A 14,341-nucleotide genomic window follows, 5' to 3' on the forward strand; every position below is an offset into this window, starting at 1 on the left:
GGTGGATTTGCGTCAACCTAAAATTTGTAATGTTTTAGCATTGGAATTGAATCAATTCTTTCTTCCATGATGACACTTCTTATCACATACAGTTATACTGCTACACTTCTTATCACATAGAGTTATACTGGTACACTTCTTATCACATACAGTTATACTGGTACACTTCTTATCACATACAGTTATACTGGTACACTTCTTATCACATACAGTTATACCGGTACACTTCTTATCACATACAGTTATACTGGTACACTTCTTATCACATACAGTTATACTGGTACACTTCTTATCACATACAGTTATACTGGTACACTTCTTATCACATACAGTTATACTGGTACACTTCTTATCATACCTCCTGTAGTGACTCCATGATCACACACTTCTTATCACATACAGTCATACCTCCTGTGGTGACTCTGTGATGACACACTGCTTATCACATACAGTTATACCTTCTGTAAGACTCCATGATGACACACTGCTTATCATACCTCCTGTAGTGACTCCATGATGACACACTTCTTATCATACCTCCTGTAGTGACTCCATGATCGCACACGTCTTACCACATACAGTCATACCCCCTGTAGTGACTCCATGATGGTACACTGCTTATCATACCTCCTGTAGTGACTCCATGATGACACACTTCTTATCATACCTCCGGTAGTGACTCAATGATCACACACTTCTTATCACATACAGTAATACCTCCTGTAGTGACTCCATGATGACACACTGCTTATCATACCTCCTGTAGTGACTCCATGATGACACACTTCTTATCATACCTCCTGTAGTGACTCAATGATCACACACTTCTTATCACATACAGTTATACCTCCTGTAGTGACTCCATGATGACACACTTCTTACCACATACAGTAATACCTCCTTTAGTGACTCCATGATGACACACTGCTTATCATACCTCCTGTAGTGACTCAATGATCACACACTTCTTATCACATACAGTAATACCTCCTGTAGTGACTCCATGATGACACACTTCTTATCACATACAGTCATACCTCCTGTAGTGACTCCATGATGACACACTGCTTATCATACCTCCTGTAGTGACTCAATGATGACACACGTCTTACCACATACAGTCATACCTCCTGTAGTGACTCCATGATGACACACTGCTTATCATACCTCCTGTAGTGACTCCATGATGACACACTGCTTATCATACCTCCTGTAGTGACTCCATGATGACACACTGCTTATCATACCTCCTGTACACCATGGTACTATGACATTAGCTTCTCAGAGAGAATACACCATGGTACTATGACATTAGCTTCTCAGAGAGAATACACCATGGTACTATGACATTAGCTTCTCAGAGAGAATACACCATGGTACTATGATATTAGCTTCTCAGAGAGAATACACCATGGTAGCATGATATTAGCTTCTCTGAGAGAATACACCATGGTAACATGATATTAGCTTCTCTGAGAGAATACACCATGGTAACATGATATTAGCTTCTCAGAGAGAATACACCATGGTAGCATGATATTAGTTTCTCTGAGAGAATACACCATGGTAACATGATATTAGCTTCTCAGAGAGAATACACCATGATACTATGATATTAGCTTCTCTGAGAGAATACACCATGGTAACATGATATTAGCTTCTCTGAGAGAATACACCATGGTACTATGATATTAGCTTCTCTGAGAGAATACACCATGGTAACATGATATTAACTTCTCTGAGAGAATACACCATGGTAGCATGATATTAGCTTCTCTGAGATAATACATTATGGTAATATGATGTTAGCTTCTCTGAGAGAATACACCATGATTATATGCGATCACCTTCTACCCAAGTCCCTTCTCAACCGATGTTGTCAACAGTCCCTCCTCAGCCCTTGTGGACAAGAGAAAACTGCTGAATGGTGGATTTGCGTCAACCTAAAATTTGTAATGTTTTAGCATTGGAATTGAATCAATTCTTTCTTCCATGATGACACTTCTTATCACATACAGTTATACTGCTACACTTCTTATCACATAGAGTTATACTGGTACACTTCTTATCACATACAGTTATACCGGTACACTTCTTATCACATACAGTTATACTGGTACACTTCTTATCACATACAGTTATACCGGTACACTTCTTATCACATACAGTTATACTGGTACACTTCTTATCACATACAGTTATACTGGTACACTTCTTATCACATACAGTTATACTGGTACACTTCTTATCACATACAGTTATACTGGTACACTTCTTATCATACCTCCTGTAGTGACTCCATGATCACACACTTCTTATCACATACAGTCATACCTCCTGTGGTGACTCTGTGATGACACACTGCTTATCACATACAGTTATACCTTCTGTAAGACTCCATGATGACACACTGCTTATCATACCTCCTGTAGTGACTCCATGATGACACACTTCTTATCATACCTCCTGTAGTGACTCCATGATCGCACACATCTTACCACATACAGTCATACCCCCTGTAGTGACTCCATGATGGTACACTGCTTATCATACCTCCTGTAGTGACTCCATGATGACACACTTCTTATCATACCTCCGGTAGTGACTCAATGATCACACACTTCTTATCACATACAGTAATACCTCCTGTAGTGACTCCATGATGACACACTGCTTATCATACCTCCTGTAGTGACTCCATGATGACACACTTCTTATCATACCTCCTGTAGTGACTCAATGATCACACACTTCTTATCACATACAGTTATACCTCCTGTAGTGACTCCATGATGACACACTGCTTATCATACCTCCTGTACTCAATGATCACACACTTCTTATCACATACAGTAATACCTCCTGTAGTGACTCCATGATGACACACTTCTTATCACATACAGTCATACCTCCTGTAGTGACTCCATGATGACACACTGCTTATCATACCTCCTGTAGTGACTCAATGATGACACACGTCTTACCACATACAGTCATACCTCCTGTAGTGACTCCATGATGACACACTTCTTACCTACTGAAGTACTTACCATATTTAATCTTAAATCAGCCATAATTCCCCTTGTGACAGGGGGATTGGATACTTTCTGTGTGCAACATGGAGTGGTAATTGAAAGCAATTGTTGTTTTTTTGGTTCAGACATTTCTAGCCTGTCTGTCTATGAGTAACAGGGTTGATGTTTTGTGCTCGACCCGTTTATTTTTTTAAAGAGTGGGAATAGCTCACCTACTTTTACACTATGGTTTCACTAATAGAAGTTAATGTTTCTTTAAAATATATATATATTTCAAAAATGTATAGTTTCGCCATATTAAAATGTATAGTTTCGCCATATTAAAATGTATAGTTTCGCCATATTAAAATGTATAGTTTCGCCATATTAAAATGTATAGTTTCGCCATATTAAAATGTATAGTTTCGCCATATTAAAATGTATAGTTTCGCCATATTAAAATGTATAGTTTCGCCATATTAAAATGTATAGTTTCGCCATATTAAAATGTATAGTTTCGCCATATTAAAATGTATAGTTTCGCCATATTAAAATGTATAGTTTCGCCATATTAAAATGTATAGTTTCGCCATATTAAAATGTATAGTTTCGCCATATTAAAATGTATAGTTTCGCCATATTAAAATGTATAGTTTCGCCATATTAAAATGTATAGTTTCGCCATATTAAAATGTATAGTTTCGCCATATTAAAATGTATAGTTTCGCCATATTAAAATGTATAGTTTCGCCATATTAAAATGAGAGTTCTGTTCACAGGATAGACTTTAAAATGAGGGACAGACGTAAATAAATCACAAATCACATTAAATAAAGTATAATCTTCATGACTCTCAAAGCAAAGCCTTACAATGATGGAGAAATGTTGGGGTTAAGAGTGTTAATTAACATCTTCCTAGAAGTGACACGGGGTTGACAGAGGGACACGACAAAACACTGAATTCTTGCACTTTAGCAAGTCTGTTTTCAAATGCAAAGTCAGATTTCTCTCTAGCGCTTTTAAAAATATATATTCAGGCTAAGAGTTGAATAGTTGGCTACTGCATAGTTTCTCTCTCTCTCTCTCTCTCTCTCTCTCTCTCTCTCTCTCTCTCTCTCTCTCTCTCTCTCTCTCACTCTTCTCCCTCACTCCTCTCCCTCTCTCTCTCTCCCTCACTCTTCTCCCTCACTCTTCTCCCTCACTCTTCTCCCTCACTCCTCTCCCTCTCTCTCTCTCCCTAACTCTTCTCCCTCACTCTTCTCCCTCACTCTTCTCCCTCACTCCTCTCCCTCTCTCTCTCTCCCTCACTCTTCTCCCTCACTCTTCTCCCTCACTCAGACACAGTCCTAAAGGAGACACTTTTCCTTTTTCCATTGTAATTCAGTTTCTCTCTTTTTCTTTCTCTCTCTCTCCCTCACTCTTCTCCCTCACTCCTCTCCCTCTCTCTCTCTCCCTCACTCTTCTCCCTCACTCTTCTCCCTCACTCAGACACAGTCCTAAAGGAGACACTTTTCCTTTTTCCATTGTAATTCAATTTCTCTCTTTTTCTTTCTCTCTCTCTCCCTCTCTGCCTAGCGGTTGTTTCTCTCGTGGGTCTCTGTGAAGCATCCAAATCTGATGTTCTGTCAGCCTCTAACTGTCCTAGATGTTTGTCATTCACAGCTTCTTGTTAAAGGAGAAGGGGGGGAGAAAAAAAATCACTTGACTCCTTCCTTTCCCCCAACTGAGAATTCCCAGTAGTAAAATTATTCCATTTAGATGGAAACTATTTTTGTCACTCCCCTGTCTAAATTGGCATATCTGGCTCTTTCTTTGTTTCACTGCAGAAACCAATAAAGTGTGAACCTGGATGCAGCTGTCAATCAAATCTAATTTTTTACTTCCTTCAGCTTGCCAGATGACAACAACATCCCATAGAAGAAGAAAAAAATAACAGAACAGAGATGGGGCGATCTGATTGGTTCTCATCAGCATGGCATTACAGAAAAGCACCTGTCACTGTCTCTGCTCCTCAGAACAATAAGACTGAGGAACCACCAGAGAAGATACAGGGAAGATCTAATGATGCAGAGACTATCTATGTATCTATATCTTTTACTATCCCACCATTTTTATTGATAATGACAATAGTTAAATGTATAGTTCAAACAAATTACAAAAATAAGCATTTGTTTTGTGATAAAATATTTGCTTACAGGGTATGTAAATACATGTTTCTATGTGGGTTGACCTTTGTCCAGTAAAAAAAAAACTGTATTAAATGTTTCAAATACCAAATAACGTTTGTACCATGTTTTGTGCTGCTACCATGTTGTGTTGCTACCATGTTTTGTGCTGCTACCATGTTGTGTTGCTACCATGTTTTGTGCTGCTACCATGTTGTGTTGCTACCATGTTTTGTGCTGCTACCATGTTGTTGTCATGTTGTGTTGCTACCATGTTGTGTTGCTACCATGTTGTGCTGCTACCATGTTGTGTTGCTACCATGTTGTGTTGCTACCATGTTGTGCTGCTACCATGTTGTGTTGCTACCATGTTGTGTTGCTACCATGTTGTTGTCATGTTGTTTTGCTACCATGCTGTGTTGTCATGTGTTGCTGCCTTGCTATGTTGTTGTCTTTACGTCTCTCTTTATGTAGTGTTGTGGTGTCTCTCTTTATGTAGTGTTGTGTTGTCTCTCTTTATGTAGTGTTGTGTTGTCTCTCTTTATGTAGTGTTGTGTTGTCTCTCTTTATGTAGTGTTGTGTTGTCTCTCTTTATGTAGTGTTGTGTTGTCTCTCTTTATGTAGTGTTGTGTTGTCTCTCTTTATGTAGTGTTGTGTTGTCTCTCTTTATGTAGTGTTGTGTTGTCTCTCTTTATGTAGTGTTTGTGTTGTCTCTCTTTATGTAGTGTTGTGGTGTCTCTCTTTATGTAGTGTTGTGTTGTCTCTCTTTATGTAGTGTTGTGTTGTCTCTCTTTATGTAGTGTTGTGTTGTCTCTCTTATGTAGTGTTGTGTTGTCTCTCTTTATGTAGTGTTGTGTTGTCTCTCTTTATGTAGTGTTGTGTTGTCTCTCTTTATGTAGTGTTGTGTTGTCTCTCTTTATGTAGTGTTGTGTTGTCTCTCTTTATGTAGTGTTGTGTTGTCTCTCTTTATGTAGTGTTGTGTTGTCTCTCTTTATGTAGTGTTGTGTTGTCTCTCTTTATGTAGTGTTGTGTTGTCTCTCTTTATGTAGTGTTGTGTTGTCTCTCTTTATGTAGTGTTGTGTTGTCTCTCTTTATGTAGTGTTGTGTTGTCTCTCTTTATGTAGTGTTGTGTTGTCTCTCTTTATGTAGTGTTGTGTTGTCTCTCTTTATGTAGTGTTGTGTTGTCTCTCTTTATGTAGTGTTGTGTTGTCTCTCTTTATGTAGTGTTGTGTTGTCTCTCTTTATGTAGTGTTGTGTTGTCTCTCTTTATGTAGTGTTGTGTTGTCTCTCTTTATGTAGTGTTGTGTTGTCTCTCTTTATGTAGTGTTGTGTTGTCTCTCTTTATGTAGTGTTGTGTTGTCTCTCTTTATGTAGTGTTGTGTTGTCTCTCTTTATGTAGTGTTGTGTTGTCTCTCTTTATGTAGTGTTGTGTTGTCTCTCTTTATGTAGTGTTGTGTTGTCTCTCTTTATGTAGTGTTGTGTTGTCTCTCTTTATGTAGTGTTGTGTTGTCTCTCTTTATGTAGTGTTGTGTTGTCTCTCTTTATGTAGTGTTGTGGTGTCTCTCTTTATGTAGTGTTGTGGTGTCTCTCTTTATGTAGTGTTGTGGTGTCTCTCTTTATGTAGTGTTGTGGTGTCTCTCTTTATGTAGTGTTGTGTTGTCTCTCTTTATGTAGTGTTGTGTTGTCTCTCTTTATGTAGTGTTGTGGTGTCTCTCTTTATGTAGTGTTGTGTTGTCTCTCTTTATGTAGTGTTGTGGTGTCTCTCTTTATGTAGTGTTGTGGTGTCTCTCTTTATGTAGTGTTGTGTTGTCTCTCTTTATGTAGTGTTGTGTTGTCTCTCTTTATGTAGTGTTGTGTTGTCTCTCTTTATGTAGTGTTGTGTTGTCTCTCTTTATGTAGTGTTGTGGTGTCTCTCTTTATGTAGTGTTGTGGTGTCTCTCTTTATGTAGTGTTGTGGTGTCTCTCTTTATGTAGTGTTGTGTTGTCTCTCTTTATGTAGTGTTGTGTTGTCTCTCTTGTGGTGATGTGTTGTCTCTCTTTATGTAGTGTTGTGTTGTCTCTCTTTATGTAGTGTTGTGTTGTCTCTCTTTATGTAGTGTTGTGGTGTCTCTCTTTATGTAGTGTTGTGTTGTCTCTCTTTATGTAGTGTTGTGGTGTCTCTCTTTATGTAGTGTTGTGTTGTCTCTCTTTATGTAGTGTTGTGGTGTCTCTCTTTATGTAGTGTTGTGTTGTCTCTCTTTATGTAGTGTTGTGGTGTCTCTCTTTATGTAGTGTTGTGTTGTCTCTCTTTATGTAGTGTTGTGTTGTCTCTCTTTATGTAGTGTTGTGTTGTCTCTCTTTATGTAGTGTTGTGGTGTCTCTCTTTATGTAGTGTTGTGGTGTCTCTCTTTATGTAGTGTTTGTGTTGTCTCTCTTTATGTAGTGTTGTGTTGTCTCTCTTTATGCAGTGTTGTGTTGTCTCTCTTTATGTAGTGTTGTGGTGTCTCTCTTTATGTAGTGTTGTGGTGTCTCTCTTGTGGTGATGTGGTGTCTCTCTTTATGTAGTGTTGTGTTGTCTCTCTTTATGTAGTGTTGTGTTGTCTCTCTTTATGTAGTGTTGTGGTGTCTCTCTTGTGGTGATGTGGTGTCTCTCTTTATGTAGTGTTGTGTTGTCTCTCTTGTGGTGATGTGGTGTCTCTCTTTATGTAGTGTTGTGTTGTCTCTCTTTATGTAGTGTTGTGGTGTCTCTCTTGTGGTGATGTGTTGTCTCTCTTTATGTAGTGTTGTGGTGTCTCTCTTGTGGTGATGTGGTGTCTCTCTTTATGTAGTGTTGTGTTGTCTCTCTTTATGTAGTGTTGTGTTGTCTCTCTTGTGGTGATGTGGTGTCTCTCTTTATGTAGTGTTGTGTTGTCTCTCTTTATGTAGTGTTGTGTTGTCTCTCTTTATGTAGTGTTGTGTTGTCTCTCTTGTGGTGATGTGGTGTCTCTCTTTATGTAGTGTTGTGTTGTCTCTCTTTATGTAGTGTTGTGTGGTCTCTCTTTATGTAGTGTTGTGTTGTCTCTCTTTATGTAGTGTTGTGTTGTCTCTCTTTATGTAGTGTTGTGTTGTCTCTCTTTATGTAGTGTTGTGTTGTCTCTCTTTATGTAGTGTTGTGTTGTCTCTCTTTATGTAGTGTTGTGTTGTCTCTCTTGTGGTGATGTGTGTTTGGTCCTATATTTATATGTTTTTTATTTAATTTATTTAATTTATTTTTTAATCCCAGGACCCCGTCCCCGTAGGATGTCTTTTGACTTTTGGTAGGCCGTCATTTTAAAATAAGAATTTGTTCTTAAACTGACTTGCCTCGTTAAATAAAAGTTAAATAAAAAAATACCAAAGATTTGACAAATAATCCAATTCTAAACAAGCAAACATAGGCTGAGTCCTAAATTATACCCTATTCCCTACATAGTGCACTACTTTTGACCAGATCTCTAATGGCCCAGGTCAAAGGTAGTGGAATAGGACCCGTAGTATAATTCAGTAGTAATAAGATAATGTACGTGTTGAAATAATGATTTACAGTTCCTGTATTCGTAATGGGCCGATTGGCAGCTAGCTACGATGTTTAATTCATTTGTACAAAAATCTAATTATCCATTCTTCCTTTTAGCTCACTTTACAAAATCACTAGGGTAGTGTCCAAAATGACAACCTATTCTCTAGGGCTCTGGAGTCTGGTCAAAAGTACAGCACTATATAGGGAATAGGGGGCCATTTTGGACTTACGCACAATGTAATTCTGATTTCTACTGAGTCAGCAGAACAGACAGTAGAAAAGTTGGAAGCGTACTTAAGAGCTCTCCTCATCACCGTTGGTCCAGTTTGCTAATTCAATAGATTTTTCCTCAAAACGTGCAATATATGGCGATCAGAGACACATTCTGCCTGCATCTACTGTATGTGACAACACAGATACAGGATCAGAGCCATATGAATGACAGGTCATCTATGTGACAACACAGACACAGGATCAGAGCCATATGAATGACAGGTCATCTATGTGACAAAACAGACACAGGATCAGAGCCATATGAATGACAGGTCATCTATGTGACAACACAGACACAGGATCAGAGCCATATGAATGACAGGTCATCTATGTGACAACACAGACACAGGATCAGAGCCATATGAATGACAGGTCATCTATGTGGCAACACAGACACAGGATCAGAGCCATATGAATGACAGGTCATCTATGTGACAACACAGACACAGGATCAGAGCCATATGAATGACAGGTCATCTATGTGACAACACAGACACAGGGTCAGAGCCATATGAATGACAGGTCATCTATGTGACAACACAGACACAGGGTCAAAGCCATATGAATGACAGGTCATCTATGTGACAACACAGACACAGGATCAGAGCCATATGAATGACAGGTCATCTATGTGGCAACACAGACACAGGATCAGAGCCATATGAATGACAGGTCATCTATGTGACAACACAGACACAGGATCAGAGCCATATGAATGACAGGTCATCTATGTGACAACACAGACACAGGGTCAGAGCCATATGAATGACAGGTCATCTATGTGACAACACAGATACAGGGTCAAAGCCATATGAATGACAGGTCATCTATGTGACAACACAGACACAGGATCAGAGCCATATGAATGACAGGTCATCTATGTGGCAACACAGACACAGGGTCAGAGCCATTTGAATGACAGGTCATCTATGTGGCAACACAGACACAGGGTCAGAGCCATATGAATGACAGGTCATCTATGTGACAACACAGACACAGGGTCAAAGCCATATGAATGACAGGTCATCTATGTGACAACACAGACACAGGATCAGAGCCATATGAATGACAGGTCATCTATGTGGCAACACAGACACAGGGTCAGAGCAATATGAATGACAGGTCATCTATGTGGCAACACAGACACAGGGTCAGAGCAATATGAATGACAGGTCTATGACACGTCTATACTGTACTGTACTGTACTGCTCTAGTTAGTCAGTATGAACTATACTATACTGTACTATACTGTACTGTACTGATCTAGTTAGTCAGTATGTACTATACTGTACTGTACTGTACTAGCTCTAGTTAGTCAGTATGTACTGTACTGTACTGGCTCTAGTTAGTCAGTATGTACTCTACTGTACTGTACTGGCTCTAGTTAGTCAGTATGTACTATACTGTACTGTACTGTACTAGCTCTAGTTAGTCAGTATGTACTGTACTGTACTGGCTCTAGTTAGTCAGTATGTACTCTACTGTACTGTACTGGCTCTAGTTAGTCAGTATGTACTATACTGTACTGTACTGTTCAAGTTAGTCAGTATGTACTGTACTAGCTCTAGTTAGTCAGTATGTACTATACTGTACTGTACTAGCTCTAGTTAGTCAGTATGTACTATACTGTACTGTACTAGCTCTAGTTAGTCAGTATGTACTATACTGTACTGTACTGGCTCTAGTTAGTCAGTATGTACTGTACTAGCTCTAGTTAGTCAGTATGTACTGTACTGTACTGTTCTAGTTAGTCAGTATGTACTGTACTGGTTCTAGTTAGTCAGTATGTACTGTACTATACTGTACTAGCTCTAGTTAGTCACTATGTCCTGTACTATACTGTACTAGCTATAGTTAGTCACTATGTCCTGTACTATACTGTACTAGCTCTAGTTAGTCACTATGTCCTGTACTATACTGTACTAGCTCTAGTTAGTGACTTCCTTACTATACTATACTGTACTGTACTAGCTCTAGTTAGTCACTATGTACTGTACTATACTGTACTAGCTCTAGTTAGTCAGTATGTACTGTACTGTACTGGCTCTAGTTAGTCAGTATGTACTCTACTGTACTGTACTGGCTCTAGTTAGTCAGTATGTACTATACTGTACTGTACTGTTCAAGTTAGTCAGTATGTACTGTACTAGCTCTAGTTAGTCAGTATGTACTATACTGTACTGTACTAGCTCTAGTTAGTCAGTATGTACTATACTGTACTGTACTAGCTCTAGTTAGTCAGTATGTACTATACTGTACTGTACTGGCTCTAGTTAGTCAGTATGTACTGTACTAGCTCTAGTTAGTCAGTATGTACTGTACTGTACTGTTCTAGTTAGTCAGTATGTACTGTACTGGTTCTAGTTAGTCAGTATGTACTGTACTATACTGTACTAGCTCTAGTTAGTCACTATGTCCTGTACTATACTGTACTAGCTATAGTTAGTCACTATGTCCTGTACTATACTGTACTAGCTCTAGTTAGTCACTATGTCCTGTACTATACTGTACTAGCTCTAGTTAGTGACTTCCTTACTATACTATACTGTACTGTACTAGCTCTAGTTAGTCACTATGTACTGTACTATACTGTACTAGCTCTAGTTAGTCACTATGTACTGTACTATACTGTACTAGCTCTAGTTAGTCACTATGTACTGTACTATACTGTACTAGCTCTAGTTAGTCACTATGTACTATACTGTACTGTACTATACTGTACTGTACTAGTTCTAGTTAGTCACTATGTACTATACTGTACTGTACTAGCTCTAGTTAGTCACTATGTACTATACTGTACTGTACTATTCTGTACTGTACTAGCTCTAGTTAGTCACTATGGCCTGTACTGTACTGTACTGTACTAGCTCTAGTTAGTCACTATGTACTATACTGTACTGTACTAGCTCTAGTTAGTCAGTATGTACTGTACTGTACTGTACTGACTCTAGTTAGTCAGTATGTACTATACTGTACTGTACTAGCTCTAGTTAGTCAGTATGTACTGTACTGTACTGTACTGTACTGACTCTAGTTAGTCAGTATGTACTGTACTATACTGTACTAGCTCTAGTTAGTCAGTATGTACTGTACTAGCTCTAGTTAGTCAGTATGTACTGTACTGTACTGGTTCTAGTTAGTCAGTATGTACTCTACTGTACTGTACTGGCTCTAGTTAGTCAGTATGTACTATACTGTACTGTACTAGCTCTAGTTAGTCACTATGTACTGTACTGTACTGGCTCTAGTTAGTCAGTATGTACTGTACTGTACTGGCTCTTGTTAGTCAGTATGTACTGTACTGTACTGTACTGTACTGTACTGTACTGTACTGTACTGTACTGTACTGTACTGGCTCTAGTTAGTCACTATGTACTATACTGTACTGTACTGGCTCTAGTTAGTCAGTATGTACTGTACTGTACTGGCTCTTGTTAGTCAGTATGTACTGTACTGTACTGTACTGCTCTAGTTAGTCAGTATGTACTGTACTGTACTGTACTGTACTGTACTGTACTGTACTGTACTGTACTGTACTGCTCTAGTTAGTCAGTATGTACTGTACTGCTCTAGTTAGTTCATCTACTGAGTCTGTGTCATTTATTTTCAGTGGGCTGGAGTTCCAACAGGAATGTACAGCAGCAGCAACTGAATTATAATCTGGTTATTGGCGTGTCAAATCCATAATGAACCCCTTAGGATGTTATCATTTGCAACGACACGCCAAAGAAGAAGAAAGAACAGGGAGAGAAAATATTAAAATGCATTTCACATCGTGTCTTTTATCTGATATCTGAATGCCATGCGGTTTGACATTATGAAACAGGGCAATACATCTGCGGGTTTATGTGCTGTGTCTAATTGGATATGACAATATATAATATGAATCTCCAGTATCCATCAATGTCCTGCCTGTGTTGGTTGGTCGGGGGGCCTGTTCTGTTTGACTCACGGGTATGTGTCCCAAATGGCTCTCTATTCCCTATGTAGAAAACTTCTTTTGACCAGGGCCCATAGCTTTATAGGGTATAGGATGCCGTTTGGGACACACATAATGTGGTGTCGGTGGGGAAGCCCTGCTTGTTATGATGCCTGATCGGCAATTATGAGGTAATGTTTTGACTCTTGCTGTGAGAGGCCATCCAGGAAGTACTTCAGAGAGGAGAGAGGCTCATCACTGGACATTGATTGATTGAACATAGTACATGCTCATTTTGACTGGGAGTGTGTCAGAGGGAGAGAAAAGAACGAGGGAGAGAGGGAGGGAGGGAGAGAGAGAGAGAGAGAGGGAGACAGCGAGAGAGAGAGGGAGAGAAAAGAATGAGGGAGAGAGGGAGGGAGGGAGACAGCAAGAGAGAGAGAGAGGGAGACAGAGAGAGAGGGGGAGAGAGAGAGAGAGAGAGAGAGAGAGAGAGAGAGAGATACAGAGAGAGAGAGAGAGAGAGAGAGAGATACAGAGAGAGAGAGAGAGAGAGAGAGAGACAGAGAGAGAGAGAGAGAGAGAGAGAGAGAGAGAGAGAGAGAGAGAGAGAGAAAGAGGTCCTGTCGTCATGTCAGAACGACAGCTCGTTTTCAAATGGAACAAATGACCTGTTATTAGATCTATCATCCTAGGTGAGTACCAACCACACTGCAGCCAAAAGAAGCAACTGTCTGACTGACTGGTTGGCATCTCCGCCAGATTTCTGCCACCACACCACAGCCAGGCTGTGTCCCAAACGGACCATAAGACTCTGGTCAAAAGTGGTCCAATACATAGGGAATAGGGTGCCATTTTGGACACAATCGCAAAACTGAGCCAAACCTCATTTACCCCCCAGCTCTCCCCACCAGCAAATAATTACCCTAATGGCTTCTGTGTGATACACCATTCAATTAAAGCTGAATGCAGAGAGCCTCGGTGGAGGGAATGTGTCAGGAACCATCACATACTGAACTATACGACCTGAGGGTTGGCTGGGAGACCAGGGGGCGGTATAGAGAGGATAAGGTGATGTGGCTGGGAGACCAGGGGGCGGTATAGAGAGGATAAGGTGATGTGGCTGGGAGACCAGGGGGCGGTATAGAGAGGATAGGTGATGTGGCTGGGAGACCAGGGGGCGGTATAGAGAGGATAAGGTGATGTGGCTGGGAGACCAGGGGCCGGTATAGAGAGGATAAGGTGATGTGGCTGGGAGACCAGGGGTCTGTATAGAGAGGATAAGGTGATGTGGCTGGGAGACCAGGGGGCTGTATAGAGAGGATAAGGTAATGTGGCTGGGAGACCAGGGGTCTGTATAGAGAAGATAAGGTGATGTGGCTGGGAGACCAGGGGTCTGTATAGAGAGGATAAGGTGATGTGGCTGGGAGACCAGGGGTCTGTATAGAGAGGA

This window comes from Oncorhynchus kisutch, unplaced genomic scaffold (assembly GCF_002021735.2).
Source record: "Oncorhynchus kisutch isolate 150728-3 unplaced genomic scaffold, Okis_V2 scaffold1791, whole genome shotgun sequence".
Lineage (NCBI taxonomy): Eukaryota > Metazoa > Chordata > Actinopteri > Salmoniformes > Salmonidae > Oncorhynchus > Oncorhynchus kisutch.